The following is an 18,177-nucleotide window of genomic DNA, read 5'->3' on the forward strand; positions in this document are numbered from 1 at the left end:
GGAGGAGAGGATGCTGGGAACAGTTATGATCCTCTTTTCTCCACACAGGAATTGGAGCCATACTGGTCTTTTAGAAACAACTCTGGCATCTTTAGAACATCTATGTTCTATCCCCAAGGCTGTCTTCATGGCAGACTTTTCCTGAATTTCTGGATTATAAAAGCGAATGTAAAGTTCTTGGAATAATGCCTGTCAAATAATATATACCAGGTTAATATTAGGGAAATTATTATGTTATGAATCAGCTTCATCTCTCCAGCTACGTATTAGGTTCTTTGTCGGTGACATCAGCTCGTCTTATTCTTTTCCTCGCCAGTACAATGCTCTTAATATATTGATGGTATCGGGCTCTCTGACAAATGTTTTCCCTTTTGTGAGCTCTGGTAGGTAGAGACCATACACAGATGGGTAGAGTTCAGTCTGAGTTCATAAACATTATTTGTCACATACTGTTTACAGGCGTCCTGCTTACGCCTTACACATCCTATACTAAAAAGTATGGAAAGATAAACATGAACTCAAAGTTGCTTGCATGAAAGAGGCCAGAGGAGCACGGATCCCAGCATGGTGGAGGTTCACAACCACCAGCCCACAGCGGGAGTAGCTAGAACTCAGTAATGATCCCCAGTCCCCGCCACCCCTGAAACACTGTTGCTTGTCCTGGGGGCTTGCTTGGCCGACCCCCTTGGGTGCAGAGGGCACCGGAAGGAGTTTCAGTGTTGCCGTGGCCCCAGGTGTGGTGGGAACCAAGGCCAGGGCAGCAGAGGTCTGGGAGTGGCTCCGCCCATCTCATTCCTCCTGTCCAATCAGAGAGCGGCTCTTGCACAAGCTGCGCCCAATCAGGAGCGACGAGAGCTGCGCCCTGAGCCGGCGGGCGCCCAGCGAGCCCAGAGTCGCTAGCGGGGCAGTGGAGGTGCGGCTGTTGGGACCGAGCTCCGGGCGAGCGGCGGCGGGACAGGGTCAGGCTGGGGAGCTGGCGGTGGCGCGGACCTCACCGACGACGCCGGGACTCTGCTCAGCCCGAAGCTGGTGAGTACGACCCGCGGCGGGGAGCGACCTAGGCGCCGCAGGTGGACGGCGGGGGGCGCCGGCCGCGAGGTCCTAGCGCCGTGCATCTCTGAACAGCCAACGCAAGAGCCCCACCTCGCCACCAAGCCGGGGGAGCCGAGTGGGGGCTGGGGACGAGGGAAGGCTGCCTCCTTACGGTATTCGTGGGGAGACCCCCCGTGACCCCCACACTTATCACAGCACTTCTTGCCAGCCGGTGCCTTTCCCTGAGATCCAAGTCGGCCAGGGCGACTTCGTTGTCCTGAGCGGGGAGGCGACAACAGGTGTCCTTGGAGATGGTGCCTCTCCCTCCCTCCCCCCCCCCCCCCGCTCGAAATCCGGGCCCTGGCTTTGCGCCCCAGCTTCGGGGTGTTCTCAGTCGGGACCCCAGCCTGGCCTCTCAGGCTCTTTGCCCGCTGGACAGCGCCCAGGGGCCGCCTGGACCCCGGGCCTTTGGATGGAGTTTCCTGAACGCGTTGCCAAGCAATTTGCTGGACACCGCCTCATGTTGGGATGGATAGTTGAAAATGGTGTGTGTGTGTGGGGGGGGGGGGAGTTGGAGTGGGGAGATTTATTGGACACTGGCCTCTCCCTAGGATGAAGAGTTGGTGTGTGTGTGTGTGTGTGTGTGTGTGTGTGTGTGTGTCCATACAGACTCTGCTGAAAGGAGCTGCCCCGAGGGCTATAAGTGAATCATTAACTCTGGTTTTGTGCAGCAACTGCCCCTGCCTGCATTTCTCTCGCTCCCTGTCTCCTTCATGTTTTCTGTGCTGTTTGCTTTCCTTATTTATAAAGTGACAATTCTGATTGCACTCGTTGTATGGAAGATTATATGAGCCACTGTCTGAAAAAAAAAATATCAAGCATATCCCCAAGCATTCAAAAAATGCTGGCTCTTACTATTGTGAAGTGGGTGATTGTTTTAAGAGTAAATCAGACCTGTCCAAACTGGCCCCATAGCCATTTGGAGTATTTAGTAGTTTTCTACTCTCCAGGGAGAAAAATGTTACTGTTACTGATGGTATCATTTAAAGGTAAGGGGAGCAGATGGGAAAGAGAAATGAATTTCAGTTACTAATCGACATTTTGTAATGCTATGAATGTTTTGTGAAAAGAATATTATGCTACTTTTGTTGAATTCTCTCTCTTATTTGTATGGCTGATCGGAGTGGTGAAGGAATTATTTTTAGCATTTTATGGCTTGTAATCTTTTTTTTTTAAACTAGGCGGGGCAGAAACACACATACACAATTTTCTGCTTATTTGTGTTTCTAAACCTAAGATATCACATGTATCATGTTGGAGTTGTGCGCACCAACCCTAAAGACGTCTGTCTGTGTTCTCAGTGGACATCTGTCTGTCTTGCCATCCCACTCCCCTTCTTCGGCCTGGACCTTCTAAGGGAACAGTCAGACAAACCATCCCGGTTTTTCTGTGGTCGCCAGAACTTTGTCTACCTTAGGATCCATACACCCGCAAGAGTGAGCGTTTTTTCAGTGTCCGAGATGCGTTTCTCGCTGCAGATCGTGCAAGTGTGAGATTAGTGTGGCTTCTCAGCTGTTGCTCTGCAGACTTCTTTCCAGGGGAGTGGGAAGATCTGAAAGCTATAGCCGGGGATGGACAGACATATGTGGCACAGGGCACATTGCTGAGTTCAAAGGTGGACTCTCACCTGGTAAGAGCCTGGGCACACTGCTTTGGTTCTCTGAGCTAGGCTTCACATGAATGATACCGATTTTATTAAATAATGAAGAGGCAGGATGCTATAATAATAATGATGATGATGACAATGATGCTAGTAGATGAGAAGCCGGTAGCACAGCCCCGGGACACAGTTACAGGTCTGTGGTATCTAGGAGGTTCTAACAGTGAGAGTTAAAGATCAAGGCCAGATTGAGAGTTGACCGCTTGAGCGGTTGATAGAATAAGGAGCTGAGTGGGGTCTTTGAGAGCAAGGTAGAACAGACGGGCGAGCAAAGGCACGGAAGATCACATGTGTCACTGTAATCCACTTGGGCTAAATAACAAGTAACCCCAAATCTCATTGCTCTGCAGTCACTCAGTCTTCCTGCTCACTGATGCTGTGTGTCTAGGTGGGTCCTGGTGTGTCTTCATTTGCAGTCCCACATCACTTAAAAACAAAACAAATGAGCCTCCCTCAAGGGCCCTACCGACCTCACTGATGGCAAAGAAAAAGACATGGGACACGATGGGACAGCACTATCACATTTAACATCTGCTTAGGAAGTGAGTGGTGTCTGGTCCTACAGCTCCACGCCATTGACCAAGGTCAGTGACATGGCCAAGTGTGATGTCAGACAGTATAAGCTTCCTGAAGATAGGGAGGTATGGCTGTGGGGATCGGAAACTGAAAAGAAAACAAGGTCAGGGAAGTTACCCAGAGGCAGATGATGAAGGATTTGGGTTTGTGGACCAGTCACTTGGGTCTTTTATAGGCAGGAGGTAGCCACTGAGAGCAGATGTGTGTGTGTGTGTGTGTGTGTGTGTGTGTGTGTGTGTGTCTATCTGTGTGTGTTATATGAGAATGTGTGTCTATGTCTCTGTGCCTGTATGTGTGTGAGTGTGTGTGTGTGTGTGTGTATGTGTGTGGTGCATGGTGTGTGTGCACATATGTGTGTACACCCATTTGTGCACTTAGAAACCAGAGGAAGATTTGAAGTACCCTGTTCTACCCTCTCCTTCTCATTCTCTTGAGACAAGGTCTCTCATTGTACCTGGAGCTAGACTGGAGGTCAGCAGAACCTTACAACTCTCCAATGTCTGTCCTCCACACCACTTTATGAAGCCTTTTACATGGGTGCCGGACATTAATTTGAACTCAGGCCCTCAGAGTGTAGAGCAGACACTACTACCTCCTGAGCTATTTCACCAGCTCCTAATGAAGTTGAGTTTAACAAGGTCAGATTTTCAGGACAAACAGAAATCTCCAGTAGCACCGTGGAAAGAAGTTTGAAATTGGTGAAATTCAAAGCAAGAGGTGGTGAGATCCCGATGAGCCCAACAGCCCCACATCTCTTTCATGTGTCTCAAAATACCAGGACTAGGAAATTCTTCAACTGACACTGGAATGGCTTGTGGTTTTCCTGAGTCTTCCTACAATGCACGTGCTCTCTCACCTTGACATTTTTATCTTGTAATATCATCAAAACCAACCAACCAACCAAACATCTAGTATGGTAGTTCCCAGACTTTCCCTGCGTCAAAGTCCCTTGGAAGGACACCAGTCAAGAAAAATTGCTGACTCCACCCCCAGCTCCACCCCAGAGTTTCAGAGTTTCAGTCAATCCAGGGTCAGGCCTGAGAGTAAACTTTTTTGCTTGGTGCTCTGAGGATGCTGATGCTGCTGGCCCAGAGGCCTCACAATGAAAAGCAGTAAAGGCAGAAGTTAAGATGGGTCTGCTGGGAAGACCGGAAAGGGAAGGCCTGTGAAAGGTTCTAGCACTTTGCCCTAGGCTGCCTTGAGCATCAGGGTGTGTAGGAGTCACTAAACTTCCAGTTCTTATTAACTGCTTGCTTGTTTGATTTTTTTTTTTAAATAGAACCTTTTTATGTAGCTCTGTCTGGCCTAGAACTCTAAGCAATCCTCCTGCCTCAGCCTCCTAAGTACTAAAGTTACAGGTGTATACCACCCCTCCCAGGTTTATATTAAATGTGCAATTCTCCCAAGGAGAAAATTCAAAGCAGCTCCAATTTGGAGCTTGTCGAAGCATACAAGGCTTGCTTTGTCCCACTCCCCTTGTCATTCTGCCCAGCGTCTCCGTCCTGTCATTAAGCACACACCCTTTCATCTGGCTCCAGCTTCTCTCTCTCTGGCCTGTCCACGCATCCAAATCCTAGTCCCTCACACTCTTGTCCTCCCCGTCTTCTGGAGCTTGCCCACTGGGTGGACCTTTGGCTGAATCTTAGCAGAGTCAGACCAAGAAATTGCTTGTCTCGTTTGGTTTAGTCTTCATGACTAAACATCTGTACGGTGTGGTCATTTGCAAATTGCAGCCCATCTCTACCCCAAGATAAATAATCCTCTGAGAATCCGAGATCAATCAGGCCAAAACTCTTTGGCTTGTTGTAATAGGAGGGGCAAGTCATAACAATCCTCTCAGCGCTGACTCATTGCTCCCGCAATGACAGAGTGTTTGAAAAATGGTTGTTAAAGAGAAAACATGTTGCTTTGTACAGGAAATGAAACACGGGTTTCTTTTCTTTCTTCTCGGTTTTAGCCATAAACAAAGGGTGACCTGTATCTAAGAGCCAGATAACTATTGTGTGCCCACCCGAATATGCAGCATGTGAACACATGACATATTTTTAGCCTCAATGTTTTGAATGCTGGATAGTGGCTTAGAAGATGTGTCTATGATGAGCGTATGATGGCTCGGTGGGAGATGGGTAGAAAATCCTAGAAACAGTGTATATTGTTTATATAAAATAAGAAGCACGGTGAGCCAGAGCTTTGAAAAGGCCTAATATTTGACAGATAATCACACTTAGCAGGGATGTTTTTGAAACAGGCAAATCTCTCGGGGTCCTAGGTTTCTCCCAACATAAGTAAGAAAGCTTGGAACCAGAATTCTTGTTCTTTAGGCCTGAGGCCATCTGTTTCTCTCTCCAGGTTATTCTGAAAAGCAAGTAATTTCCTCCCCTCCTACACACCTGACTTCAAAGTGCCCTGCCCTCGGTGACTTTATAAGGCATTAGAACATCCCCCTGCATCTTAGGTCTCCAGAAAACTTGGAAGTTTCAAAAGATGCCATAAACAGAACCCTGGCCTTAAGGGTGAACCACGAGAGACTCTAGACAGGAAGAATTAAAATGGCAGCAGATTGAGACAGTGCTACCATCCCACTCACTGGATAGCATTCATCTGGCAACCTGACATGAAATGTCATATGTCAAATATGTCAAAAGCTCAGGTAACTAGAACGCTATCCTTATGTGTGTATATTGAACAGTTGTAGGAAAAAGATTTACAGTGCTATTGTTGTCTCTCTGAAGTGTCATACCTAACATAAAAACACTAGTCTAAGTTCTATAGACAGACGACAGATAACAAGAAAAGGAAACAGATAAGAGGGTGGGATTGAAAACTCAAGGCCTTGCATGTTTTCTCTAAGGAAGAAGTTACAGGGACTCTGTGTTTTCTCACACGACCTCTATTCTGAGAGTGAAGGAGTATATATAATATTTAAATAAATTAACATCAGTTAATGGTAAGACCACAAACAGTAAGGAGGCGAGTGACTAAGAAGGTACCGAGTGCCAGGAGTTCAGAGATCTGACCGTGCAGGTCTGCGAGAAAGCATGTGCTGTGGGAGGGATGTAGAAACAGGATTTCATGAGGCAAACGCACTGGTTTTGTAGAGAATGAACCACCGTGGACTGTGGCTCTGCATAGGTGACTCACTTCAGGTTCCCTGACAAGACTGCTTCATCTGGGATGAGAGCCGACAGAAAGCAGGGAGTTGGTGTGGGTGCTGGGTGCTTCCTTGTTCACGTGCCCTCTGCCCATCTAATATGAATGCTCACGCACATAGGAATTTGCACAGCCTCTTAACCAATGACTATGGTTCATTAGCAGGCAAATAGCACAGGACTCTGATGTGACCTTCTTAACATGCCCGTTTTATTAATAGGAAAGCACTTGGGAGCTAAGGATGTCAAACCTCTTTATAAATAAAGTCTAACCCTACCATAAACTCTGTCATCTGGCAGTCAATCAGTCTCTCTCTACTTCTAAAATGACTTAAAGGTCAAATGGGTGGTTCAAAGTCATGCAGGAATCCCTGAACACGTCCATGTTAACTGATCCCACCTTTCCTGTCATTAGGTGTCTAGATTACGTTGCTTCCCAGATCTCTCCAAGGATGGTGACACTAAGGACTTAGGGCCTTGCCATCCAGCTAGGATTTCTCCAGCTAGCATTATATACCACACAGATCTTCAACTGTTAATGCCTAAAGTTCCTTGTTACTTTTAAATTTAGATAATTACACCCTTTTCTTTCAGGCTTAAAACCATTGCTTTTATTGAAAGAAAGTGCCACTCTTGTGCTGTGGCTCTGTGCAAATATACTGTGTGAATAAAATGGCACTGAGTTCTTTCAACCAAGGGTTTCATGTCAGCCAGGGTAGTAGTGGGTCTGTCAGTTGCTTTCAATCTGTTTGAATTTGGGAGTGAGAGGCCAAACCATTACCAGCTTGATACTGTCCTCTATGCCTGCCTTTTGAAGGTAGCCGACTGCATTTACTGCTCTTCCTCCCACCTTCTTTCTCCCTCCTTCCTCTTCCCATCTCCCTCCCTCCTCTTTTTCTTCCTCCCCTTCTTCTTCTTTCTCCTTCCCTCTTCTTCCTTCTCCTCTATCTCCTCCTCCCCGTGTGTGTGTGTGTGTGTGTGTGTGTGTGTGTGTGTGTGTGCGTGAGCGCCACAGCATTAGTGTGAGGGTCAAAGGGCAACCTCAGATGCCAGTCCTCACCTTCTACTTTTTTTGAGACAGGGTCTCTTGTTTATTTGTTTTTCTCCTTTATATACCAGACTAGCTGGTCTTTAAGCTTCCAGGGATTTTCCGCTTGTCTCCACCTCCCTTCTCATCATGCTGAGATTATAGTAGATGTATATCAGGCTTTTACATGGGTACTGGGGATTTGAACTCCGATCCTCATGCTTGCATGGCAACCACTGTTATCCGCTGAGCCATTTCCCCATGAAGTGAAAACTTAAGGGTTCTTTGGAGAGTCATTTGTATTGGATGGTGTTTTGCTGGGGCTTTCCTGAAGTGGACACAGGGGAAAGGCTAACGCAAACTCGTGAAGTAATGTTTCACTGAAGCAGACATGGGAGAGAGGATGTTCTGCTAGAGCAAGCACCTGAAAGGACACATGATAAAGTATTCTTTGCTAACAACACACATGTATTGGTCTGCCTTCCACTGTGTAGTTGAGCTGGATTTGCTGAAACTTCATAGAAAAAGCACCAAAAACTTCTGGTGGTGTGCCCTTGCTTCTGTGGAATCGGGCTGATTGGCAGAGAGATATCAGCTGAGACAGACACATGTCCTGAGGCAGGACCTGTGGGGGACACATGATGTCTGGAGGGACTATAAAAATGACTCCATGGACAGTGATGGAGGCTGAGCTAGGCTTACTTATAGAGTTCAACGCTTGTTGGTCTCTCATCTTCGCTGATCTTCACTTCCCTGAGAGAGGCATAGCAGAGAACTCCGCTGCTGATTGTGTCTGCTCTGCCAATCTGGACCGCTGGTGTATCCATGAAGTGTTTGCAAGTGGATCGAGCTGCCACTGCTGACCTGTGAACCGAACTGCCAGTCTCCAGACAACACCAACAGGAATCACTCCGGGAAACCATTTCTAAACAGATCCACTTCCCATATCCTTTCTTCTCCACCCTGGTAGGTGGTAAGCTAAAAGGGAGGTTAAAGCGTTAAAGAACCATCATTACAAATAGGTCTCCAAAATATTAAAGTTACATCCCCAGACCCACAATTGCTTTTTTTTTTCTTTCTTCCTTTTTTTAAGTGAGATGTTCTATTTAAAATCAGATATGATTTCACTGTTTGCTTAAGAAACTGAGTACGCCCGTGCATCGTTCTTGATGGACACTTTGGGAAGAGAAGACCTAGAACGCAATGATTAAGTGACTGGGCTGAGGCTGGTCGGCAGTGGTGAGGTGATGTGTGCTGTACATACTGACTGCTCTTATGAGCCGAGTTGTCAGAACAACAGCTCACTTCCTTATCTCTCCATCCTTGCCAAACGTAATTTTTTTTTATCTTGTGTCTGCATTTTTCTGCTTTAGATGCTGAACAGCCGAAGTGCGTGGAAAACGTATATTGTTATTGAAATGATCAAAGTCCCTGCCAGTAACCCTCATTCCTGGAGTTTTTCTAGGTGTCTGGTCCTCTGCAAGGCAGTGTCTTATCTTTTCTTTTACACTTCCAGGCAGTGAATATCTCATTTTGCATCTGAGGCAGGGTCTGAGATTAAAAGTTGTCTGAGGTCGGAGTGGAGTTGGGCTTTGAATCCACTTCCTTTAATCCCTTAGGTTTGGAAGTTGCACTCTTAGTCACCACTCTGGTGTCTGGAAACAAAAGGGAAAGCACTCGAAAGCATCCATGGGCTGTGTGTCCACTGTTTGCACACTTGTGGAGAGCACAGTCAGCTGTGCCATTGAAGCACACCTTTCTCTCTCCTTTGTCCTATCTCCTCTTCCTGGGTGTTTCTGTTAAAAAGGGAGCCACATGAGAATGGGGCAACCTATTTGAGTAAATACAGGCTGTCTGACAGCCACTCACCCATCAGTCTCTTTGGCATGAGCGGGCAGTGCTGTCTGCAGCAGCCTGCCAGCCCCTGACATAGTGTTTACTGACACCTCTATCTGTGCCATCCAACACACTCAGGGCCCTGGTGTTCACATCCCCTGTTGTTAGTGGGTTTTAAGTTCCTCATGCCTGAGCATGCCTTGGGGATACAGTTCCAAAGAACCAGAGTCATTTAATGTCACACATTAGCCTCTAATCTGGGTGGCTTGGGTGGTCTCAGCAGTGGTCACAGGATCAGGGACTTGGATCCTCTGTCATTTGGTTGCATTTTCCTTTTGAACAGGATACAGCGCGTACCCCTATCAAGCTAGGCTATTTGCAGAGGTGGGTCCTGGCTATAGGAAAGCCAGGTTGAGAGAGTCAATTCATTTATTGTGTATGTGTCTCTACTTATAGGAGGAAAATTTACAGGTTGGAAAAAGTTTGTTGCATGATTGGAATAGAGTGAGATGGTTACAAAACTCTTGCCAGTCTGCTCAAGTTTGAGCTGTGAGGTCTAATAAGTTGTTTAACCTCTGTTTTATCCCATATTCCTTATCTTTGTGAAGGGCTAATAATAGAACTGCCTAGATTTACTATGAGCATAGCATAGGTTATTTAATTTAGAGTTGGAAAACACTTTGAGACTGATGTTTGGGAGATAAGGATTTATCAAACAGCAGAGATAATAGATCGGAATGTTTCTGTGCGTGGGCTGGATAGTACCATGCTAGGTATGGCTCACATAGCCACATCTGTAAAGGTCTCCAGGTGAGTCACAGGCACACGCTGTCTTACCAAGTGCACTGAGGGTGCTAGCCACTTTAAAGAATCCCAGGAGGCATCCTCACAAACTGCCCTTTCATGAAATGAGCATGAGAGAAGCAGCATAGGCGTAAAAGAGAAGCCAAGGATGGATGCCTTGGGCTTCTGGAGAGAATGCTGCTCTCTCCTGATCTCCAACCCTGCCCCCCGTGTGTGTCTGTCTATCTGTCTGTCTGTCTATGTGCGTGCACATGCCTGCTGGCATACTCACGTGCATGTGTGCATGTATGTTCACCCACATGGGCATATGTGGAGACCAGAAGTGAGCATGAGAATTGCTTTACTTTATTCCTTAAACTATTTTTATTAATTTCTTTAAGAACTTCATACAATTTATTTTGAACCTATTTACTCCCTCTCCACGCTCATCCCTTTCCACCCAACAGTGAGGACTCCTCCTCCTCTTGCTTGCCCCCATCGAGCTTAGTCATGATGTCTAACTAGTCTTATCCACCTTATTTTGTGAGGCAGGGTCCCTCGTTGAATCTGGAGTTTGCTATCTTAGGTAGAGCAGCTGACTAGAGCGCCTCCAGGATCTCCTGGCTCTGTACCTCAGCATTGGGGTTACAAGTGTGTGCTGCTGTGCCTTTGGTTTTTTTACATAGGTGCTGTGGATGCAGATTGCGGAACCACTAAGCTATCTCCTCAGAACCCTATTCTGTATTCTGTCATCTTGGATGGGAGAACATCTTGGGCTTCAGGAGGGTGAGCCACTGGCCAAGTTTGGATGTTGGTTTGAAAGACTGTTAGACATTGACATGAATTTGTCATTGAGTAGACTTGGTTGAGAATTTTAATCTGGAGGCATGCTTATGAAGGTCTTAGGCTTGGTGATGGGACCTGTGGTGGCTTGAATGAGAATGGCTCCTCATCCCCTTAGGCTTAGTTTCCAGAGAGTGGAACTGTTTGGGAAGGATTAGGAGGTGTGGCCTCGTTGGAGTAGGTGTGGCCTTGTTGGAGGAAGTATGTCACTGGGAGTGGGCTTTGAGGTTTCAAAAGCCCACACCAATCTCAGTCTCTCCCTCTCTGCCTGCTGCCTGTGGATCAGGATGTAGCTCTCAGCTACTGCTCCAGTGCCACGAGTTCCTGCCTAACACTGTACTCCCCCCACTATGATGATAACAGGCTAACGTTCTGAAATTGTAAGCAAGGCCCCAGTTAAATGCTTTCTCCTATAAGTTGCCTTGTTCATGGTGTCTCTTCAGAGCATTATAGCAGTAACTAGCCCAGGACCTAATTCGGGAGAAAGTGAAAGTAATCATGGAGAGAGTTGTGGGTGTGAACCAGGGTCATCTGGGTTCTGGCTTTTAGAAAAGTCAATCTGGCTCTCCATCTCTAGTTCGTTCTTTCCTTCCCCTTTCCAACAGAAGAAATGGACTTCGTGGAGGCTAGCATTGTACTGACTTGTCTGTATCATTTGAGCCGTCTGGTAAGAGGGTTCATCCATAGACTTTAAAATCAGCGAGTCAGCATCAGCATCATTTGATCCTTCAGCAGCCTTGTTTCCTTGGGGAACTCACCCAGTCTCTAAGACTGAGTCTCTCTGTGTCCTTGTCAGCTGGTAACTGGTAGTAACAGCCTGTCCCTGAGGCCGGAGGGCTCTGTGAGTGCTGCACTAATGCTCTGAAGTGCTTCCCTCAGCTGTCGCTGTCAACGCTCATGTCATGCCATCACATTAGAAGAAGGAACACTGGCGATTCACATGCCCTCAGAGCCCTTTCGCTTCTCCCTGGACTGAGATTCACAGATGGAGGGCAAGGAGACAGTGCGATGCTTTGCTCAGGCTGTCACTGAAACACTACATCTAGTGACCAAGCCTGGCCCGTGGTGCTGCAATTGCTACACAAATCATAGATGCAGAGGCATTCAGAGAAAACACAGGCACTTAAAAAGGGTTGGGGGGATCATCTCTGTCTGTGACACTGACCTCATGCTTGCTCCTTGCCACTCAAACCAAGAAGGAAGATCCTCTCTGCCTCCTAACATGCAAGCTCATCTTGTCTTCTGTTGTAAATTCAAGTGCTGTGCTTGTTTGAAACCACTTTATTTTGATCCGTAAATAATATTCTGAATCTATTTTTTAAGTCTTGTTTTTTTATTACTATTTTGTGTGTGTGTGTGTGTGTGTGTGTGTATGTACATGCTCACATGTGTGCAGACACTTGTATGTGTGTGGGTACACATAGACGTACGTATATGAAGACCTCAGGTGTCATATTTGAACCCAGAGCTTACTGATTTGGCTAGTCTTGTTCCACACTGTCCCTACCCCCCACCACACACACACACACTCCACTACCTCTCCGTCTTCTGCTGGGTTGCAGGTAGGCCCCATGCCTACCTAGCATCCATTCACACAGGTGCTGGGGATCCAAACTCCGTCCCCTGAGCCAACTCCCCAGCCTCTGAGATGTTCACAAGTGAGCACTGCAGCTCAATAGTCCTGCCTCTCACTCTCTAAGTAGACATCTGCTGTGTTTGCATTTATGGTTTACATGCTTTGAATTTGCGGTTTTTCTGTTTCGCAAGAGTTACCATCAGTGAGTCGTCTACCCAAAGAAATACTATTCACTGTGGCAGGACCAAGTACGTGCCATGGCGTGGTTTGTTCCTAAATCGATCCGGGAGTGTTTTGAGAACCGGTTTCCAGATGGATGTGGGTGATGTGAGGGCTAAAAAGAAAACACTGGAAACATCAAAGTAGGAAAGAAAGACCTTCCAGGGTGAAGTTTTTCTTTCTGGTTTTCCAGTTTGAGGAAGTAAAGAGGGTAGGCATAAATGGTGGGAAATTTCCACAAACTTGGGGAAAAAACAAACAACAAACTAAATAATTCTTAGCCACTAAGGTGCTAGCACAGGGAGTTGCAAGGTCAGAGGATCCTGTCCCATTTGTCTTCGGTGACAGGCTCCTCACCCCCACTGGGAACGCCTCCCCTCGAACAATAGCCATGTCCCCAGGAAGTTGAAATGCATGCAAACAGTTATATAAATATAAATCCCACTACTCTGGAGTTTAAAAGTATACTGTGTATGCTTGCAGAGATTTCCCGGATTATCTTTACTGGGAATATATTCTTTTTTTTTTTAAAAAAAAAATAAGAAAAATAAGCAGGAATTTCAAAAATTACTCTGAAAGTGGACATGAACCAGAGATGCCGGACAGAGTAGGTGACCAGTGACCATTTAAACGTAGTCAGCTACTCACATCTTAGGGTCTGAGAATTCTCTTATCCCATCGTCAGGACACTTCTAAAATACCTGCCATGAACATAACAGCTTTCAAAAAGGAAGGCTTGTTGGTACATTTTAGATAGCAAAAAACCCAGAGCCTGCTGGAATGAAGCCCAGCCAGCCAGTCAGCCCGCCCCTGGGGGTATGTCAGCAGTGCCAAGCCCACCAGGGTGTTGGGGTTCATCTGTCCTGGCAGCTGGAGAAACCCATTCACCCCTGCTTCCAGTCAGCACTTGGACTTGGGATATATGTTGTGTGTGAGTGGTCTAGTACACAATCTGTGTACTAGGATAAGGTCACAATCAGGCTGGGACCCCTCCACAGCTGCAACTTTGAGGCCTCCTGTTGTGGTCCTTTGTGTATGTGTGTATGTTGTCGCTGGCTGGCTGGCTCGTTCTGGTTGTCTGCCTGTGTCAGGATTCTCAGAAAAGGGAAACAGATCCTCTCTACGTTGCTGAAAATGGAAATAAGGATTTATCAGCTCAGGGTCAGGGGAAGAAGCCACTGTGTCTACTTCCCTCTGAAGCTATGGAAGGATTCCGTCTTGTTTTGAACAGCCAGAAGCTGACTGGAGCTGGTTAGGGTTAGCTGTTCTGGGGCTGAGTCTTTAACAGGGCATCAGAAGTCCTACGGGGACTAAGTCAGTTGCAGTTTGGGTAGGCTGTCCATAAAGCAGCTTAAGCCCCAGATGATGTCATGTGGATGTGTGCTTTTTCCTAACTGAAGAGATTCAGAGAGCCCCAACACGTGAGAAAAGTACGAGAAGGAGTTCTAGGGGGAGGTTGGAACTCTGCATTTCACCTGTGGTCCACCATGGAGAAGTCTTCCTGATGCAGATTATAAGAGTGTAGCTGTAACCCAGGCCAGTGGTAGCGCACGCTTTTAACCCCAGCACTAGGGAGGCAGAGGCAGGCGGATCTCTGCGAGATCCCCGACAACCAGGGCTACACAGAGCAACCCTGTCTTGAAACAAACAAACAAAAAAAGTGTGTAGCTGTGTGAAACCCTTGGGTGTACCAACAGAAAGGCCATACTATAGGAAGGTGAAAAGGGGTTGGTTTCTTTAAGGCTAGTAAGATGGATACCCTGAAGCTGACACCACTGTAGTGCTACCCTCAGCCCCCTCTGGCCTTCTCTCCTCTCTTGTGCTTGAGCCTCCTTGTCTCTGTATTGCCTAACAACTGACCTCAGTGGAGTAAGAACACATATCTCTCTTGCCTGGCTTCCTCTGGGTCCCTGGTTTTCCACCTCTTCAGGACGATGGCAGAAGCGGACTCCCAAGGGGCTGCTTATCAGGCCCAACCATAATTGTTAGCCTTCCCCAGACCTCAACCTTGGTTCTTACTTCTCCTACTGTTTGGTGTCTCCCAGTCCAAAAAACCTCTTGCTTCTCCAGACTCGCTGGCTTAACAGACTCTAGGAACGGCCCAGTGGTTGCCACACAGGCCTGTCAAACTCATTACATCTAACACTGAACACATCCCTCTCCCCTCAGTCACTCTTCCTCCTGAAGTCCTTGTCTTGGCAAGCATAGCTTGGTCCCTTCCAAGGATCTTTTTTATCCGTGTACTGCACAATGACTTTTTCCTTGTAAATGAGCCCAAACACACTTCATCCCGGTGTCCTGATGTCACACCCTATAAAAACCATTCTCCCCTCCATCTTGCTAGTCTGATCACCATAATTCCTGCTTTACTTCTCCCCTCTTGTCTACATTCCTCATTTCTTCCCAAGTGAACTTTCTAAGACATAGATTAAGTTAATGTTACTTTGCTCACTTGTTTAATTGGTGTTTGTTGCTTTTATTTCAGGACAGTGCCTCTGCAGTGCCCTGTCTTCACACTTTATTCTTGGTCTATCCAGCATCTCTTCCTTCTGCATCTCTCTGGCTCCTTGCTTTTCCAAATGGAATTGTCTGTAGGACAAAGGAAAGCATGCTTGCATTTGTGGGCTTTCCTTGAGCACTTGGCATTTTTTTAATGCTGCTGTTTTGAGAGGGACCTTACCAAAAAAACTATTGGAATTTGAATTTTCAAGCCATGTCCAAAACAAATATCCTTAAGTCATCTGTGTGTCCACCACCCCACCCTTTACCCCATCACCCCATCTTTAACCCCATCACCCCACCCTTTACCCTATCTCCTCACCCTTTACCCCATCCCTCCTAGCTCACAAAACCTTTGAACTCTATCTTACCTTACCTCTGAAGCTCAGCCTTCCCTCATACCATGGCTTGCCTTTATCTCCATATCCTGCTTCATCTCCCCACCCCACCCCACCCCACCCCACCTCACCTCACCCCCACCCCCAGCTTTTACAGTCAGCATGTGCAAATATGGACTTAGGCAAAGGGATGTCCACGGATGGACATAAGAATGAGGGATTCCTGTTGCATATATACCTTTGGTAGTAAACAGTAGTTTTGCATGTTATCGTGGTTCTGAGCATGGCCGAGTAAAAGGGTTCATTGTATTCTCATGGTTGGTTCTTACAGAGACCATGCTGCCATGCTGTCACTCCTCTCTCACCAGTGTCCCCTGATTCTAGCTAATGTCCATTTATATTTTAGACCCATGGTTAAGTATCATTTCTCCTCACTTGTTCTTAGCTGGCCCCAGATAGAACTCTGTGTCATTCTTCTGCATGCCTGGGGTGGATTCTCCCGGTGTAGCCCTAATCGTATTATATCCTGTTTGTCTGTCTGCCTGTCTCTTTGAAGAGGTTAGATTATAGTCACCTCGAGCCATGGGATTTCACTAGCTATGCCAAGCAGCAGAGAATGCTAAATGAATGCTTATAAAATGATTGGATTAGTGAATAAATGAATGGGTGCTGTTCTGTGACAGAATTCTACTAACCTGAAGATGCTCCATGAGTGTAGATAACCAAAGGCCTAAGGCACCTGCTGGGTTATTCCCCTGTCTTCTTAATATGTGAGCGTGTATGCTAATGTGGGGTCTTATCTACATTTAAGCATCTTATATAGGCATCTTACAAACCTTAGCAGTCCTCAGCCTCATTTCTCTCCAGGCTTCTGTGGTGACCACGTGTGCTGGTGTGAGCATTCTGCTCAGGTTGACGCTGAGGTCTGCCAACTACGTCTGGGTTCAGATGAAGTACCACACTGCTTGGGATCTTAGTTCCTCATATGCTGCTACAGGAGCCAAAAGATGCACCCTGCACACAGGGAAGTTGAGGCACCTTGTAGTGAACTCCTACCCAAAGGGGACGAATACCAGGCAGCAGCCACCAGATACACCCTGCCTCTAAGCACCCCCACACTCCCATACATTGGACTTTTAGAGACAGAAACCCCTAATTGCCTCCGAGATCACCAGGTAGGAGGCTGTGGTTCCTCTGAAGCCAGGCCAGGTCAGTCCCACCACATCTGGTACTTCCCTACCTCTTGGTCCTGGGTCCTACATTGTATGGACTTCTCTGGGTTTGCCATAAAGCCCTGGCATTGAAGCTTGACCTTGTGCTCTAACCTAACACTCATTCACATTTGCTGCTCTTCCTGAGAATCCCAGACCATGGAAGGGCCAAGAGGAGAGAATGGGATGATAATCCAGGCCTCTGGGTCACAGATCCTACAGTCTTAGGCTTTCCTCATGAGTTTCCTGTTCACCCTAGGCTGTGCATCACTGAAGGACACTGGTCCCTCTTATGTAGGAGAACTGGACACATAGGCTTATTAAGAGAAAAAGACTATCAAATTTGGAGCCTTTGAACTGGTTGTTGTTCAGGCTAATAGTCTTTCCCTGGACTTCCTACTTAAAAAAAAACTATCTGATTAAAAAAAATCAAATATACATATAACTTTAAAGGCTAATAATCCAATGGGATATCACATAGCCACCACGTGGATAACTATGACATTTTTTGACAAATTGGGGGTTTATCTCTTAGTGTATCCCTCTACTTTAATGAACATGTGAAACTTGATCTGCCCAAGCCTCAGTTGCCTTAACTAGAAAAATAAATGTTAATAATTGCCCTTTATCTCACAGGGTTCATGTGAAGATTATGCTATGATATAATGCATATAGAGCCATCAATACTTAAAAAAACTATAGCTTTAATGGTTAGGTTTATTTGTTTTAAAGTATATGTGAATGATAATATTAATCCTGTGCTTGTGAATATAACTTTAAGGTGAGATTTTGGAATCATAGAAGGCTTTATTGGGACTTCAACAGGAATATTCTTGGTCTAGGATTTATTCCCCCACAGGGAAAGAAAGCCATAGACCTAATTCTAATCTTGCTTAAAGAGTGGGCTTTGTTTTTTGTTTTTTATTTTTGTTTTTCTTTCTTTCTTTCTTTCTTTCTTTCTTTCTTTCTTTCTTTCTTTCTTTCTTTCTTTTAAAGAGGGCAAGTATTATGTGCAAGCAGTGTTGACCTGCTAGGTTTTTAAAGTCTACTTTCCCTCTATGGGTATTTTCATAAATCTTTACAAAAAGGCTAATATCATCCATAAATTAATATATCTTGGGAATGGAACAGAAAGGTTTTTATTTTTTGCTGTGGCTGAGAGGATCCCAGAAGTAGCTCCTGGGTCCTCACCTCAGGTGGGTTCCAGTTTGTTCCTGCCAGTTCAATGGAGAAGTGCTTCCCCTTTGGAGTCATGTAATCAGAATCAACAGTGTATCCTGGTGATTCCCTCTCATGTATAGAATTTACTAAGAAGCATTTAGCTTTAGGACTGGCAAGATGACTCAGCAGGTAAAGGTGCTTGCCACC

The 18,177-nt window shown here is 46.3% G+C and overlaps 1 protein-coding gene across 2 annotated transcripts in view; it reads left to right on the forward strand.

Annotated features, from left to right (window-relative positions):
• Positions 1-879: 879 nt before the first annotated feature.
• Ston2 (stonin 2) overlaps positions 880-18,177 on the forward strand; it is a 130,364-nt gene continuing 113,066 nt past the window's right edge. For both annotated transcript variants that reach the window (XM_076921473.1, XM_076921474.1), the window contains exon 1: positions 880-1,029. The gene's annotated coding sequence lies outside the window, so the exon portion shown is untranslated. The remainder of the gene's footprint in view (positions 1,030-18,177) is intronic.

The sequence above is a fragment of the Arvicanthis niloticus genome, chromosome 23, assembly GCF_011762505.2.
Source record: "Arvicanthis niloticus isolate mArvNil1 chromosome 23, mArvNil1.pat.X, whole genome shotgun sequence".
NCBI classification, from domain to species: domain Eukaryota; kingdom Metazoa; phylum Chordata; class Mammalia; order Rodentia; family Muridae; genus Arvicanthis; species Arvicanthis niloticus.